This window comes from Macaca mulatta, chromosome 4 (genome assembly GCF_049350105.2).
Source record: "Macaca mulatta isolate MMU2019108-1 chromosome 4, T2T-MMU8v2.0, whole genome shotgun sequence".
NCBI lineage: Eukaryota > Metazoa > Chordata > Mammalia > Primates > Cercopithecidae > Macaca > Macaca mulatta.
In genome coordinates this window covers 76,577,551-76,579,772 of record NC_133409.1, presented here as the reverse complement: position 1 = coordinate 76,579,772, position 2,222 = coordinate 76,577,551, and the positions used below count along the sequence as shown (strand labels likewise).

General features: G+C 48.9%; 1 pseudogene; it reads left to right on the top strand.

Moving 5' to 3' along the window:
- The first annotated feature begins 725 nt into the window (after positions 1-725).
- LOC114677941 (U2 spliceosomal RNA) lies at positions 726-822 on the top strand (annotated as a pseudogene).
- Positions 823-2,222: the final 1,400 nt, after the last annotated feature.

Genomic DNA, 2,222 nt, shown 5'->3' with positions numbered 1-2,222 from the left:
TTGTGGGTGGCTCCCTGTCCTAGCTGACAACCCAGGCTCAAGGTCTCAGAGGTGCCATTAGAGCCTTGTCAATCTGGAGGAGTTATAGGGACACTTGTGAAGTCCAGCAGAGGTTAGGAAGGAATGCATACGAGAAATGCTCTTTCTCCCAGTCCCTTCCTCCCCCAGTGACTTTAATCATACCTGCTTGCTCTCCAGTGAAGGGACAAACAGAGGGACATCAGGGTGCAGAAAAGTCCCCTCTTCCTGAGGCAAATATGCTGACTGCAAAAGGAAAAACATTGCCTGGCCAACATGCCTGCCTTGCTGGCCTGTTCTGTGTCTGTGACCAGGAATTTCAAGGAGGGGATTCTGTGTCGGGGAGGACCCTGTCATCACGTGCTGGGAGATGCCAGCTCATAAGAGCCACGTTCCCAGGTGTGCTCAGCCCTCTTCCTCTGCAGCCTGCAATTCTGCAGCATTCCAAGGACTAGGCTCTAGTTCTCTTCACATCTGAAGCCATCTCCAGGAGAGATATAAGTGACATCACAATGGCAGAGATAATGATAACTACTACTTATTAAGAGCTATATATTAATATTAACCATGTGCTCTGCATGGATCATCTACTCCTTCTGCAATACTGCAGAAAATGTGGTATTGTGCCCAATTTACAGACAAGGAAAACTGAGGCCTATAGATACCGAGACACTCACCCAGGTACACAGAGCAGGAAGGAGAGCTCAATAGCTTCTGGGCCTTTTGGCTAAGATCAAGTGTAGCATCTGCTATCAGTTTAACATCTGATACTGAAGCAGTGTCATCTCACACTGAGGAAATCAAGGATGCGGACACACAAGAAGTGAGTTTAAGAGTGGAGGTTTAATAGGTGAGAGAAAGAGAAAAGAGAAAAGTGTTTTCTCCCGCAGCAAGAGAGGCTCCCGAGTGGGTCTTCCGGTTTCACGGTGAAATGCACAGGGTTTTACAGACCAGCTTGAGGAGATGGTGTCTGATTTACATAGGGTCCAAAGATTGGTTGGAGCAGGTGGGCCACTGACACAGCACAAAGCTGGCTGCCCCATCCTAATATTTTATTATGCAGATGGGTTCTCTACCTGGTTGGTGCCACATGGCCTGTTCCTTTACTGCACACATGGTTGACAAAGAAGGGAACACGGAGCCTCCATGTTGCACATGCCTGATCACCAGGTAGCCTTTTCCTATTGGCACAGCTGCCGGTATTCATCCGTGCGAGCTTCTAGCTTGCTTTTTTATGTCTGCAGCTTGATTTTTCAGGCTGCTCTTTGTTAGAAAAGAAATGATTTTGGGACTGCTTTTTATTAAAAGGGAAACCTTACCAAGGACTCTTTTACCCTCATTCGCTGCCAAAATAATTTCTTTTTAGCTCCTGTATCAATACATCCTGTACTAGAGGACAATAATCAAATGAGTTTTTGGAGGAGGGAGATGGGATCGGAGTGTGCTGAGAGTACTTCACACATTGACGTATGCTGCAGTACCTCCAGGATTGGAGCATGCCCCTGGGATAAGTTAAACAAAAAGTAGAACTTAGATTCCATCAGAGGCTGGTGTATCTGTATGGGGTACCCCTTTCACTGGGCAGCACTGCCTTCCATATACCAGTGCCCATCCTGCCCGCCAGTCCCCCTCCAAGTCCTGCTCTTCCCTGGGGTCCAGCCTGGGCAGTGAGAGAGTGAAGCTGGCATTGATTAGTCTGTTGGCTCCCGGTCTGCGCTCAGATCAAGGCGGCGGGGACAATGTTTTAGGCAACACATGAAACCCTCATTCCCCCATGGGAACCAAAGGTCTCAATGTCATTTTAGAGCTGATGACACAGAAGCCCAGGGATGGAAATGGCCAGTTTTGAGCTTCTCAGGACAGCCATGGGACCTTCTGCTCTTAACCTGGGGCCAGTGCTGGCTCTCAGACCAGTCCAGCCAGATCAGGGCCTGCTTTTCAGGGGATGCGGCCTTTGTCCACCACCCTGCAGGTCCTGGAGAATGAGTGTGGCTCTAAGTTAACTGAATGTTGACAACAAAAGGTCTGCAAAATGGGCAGGTATTCCATTTATAGCAACGCCTTGGGGACCCTAAGGAGATGGCCTCACAGATGCTGTCGGGCTTTATCGAAGCACGTGGCTAAGTGAGAGAAGCTTTGAGCTCTGACCCAGTGTTTAAATCAAGGGCCAGTGGTACAACCGATAGCCCAGCACATGCCTAATG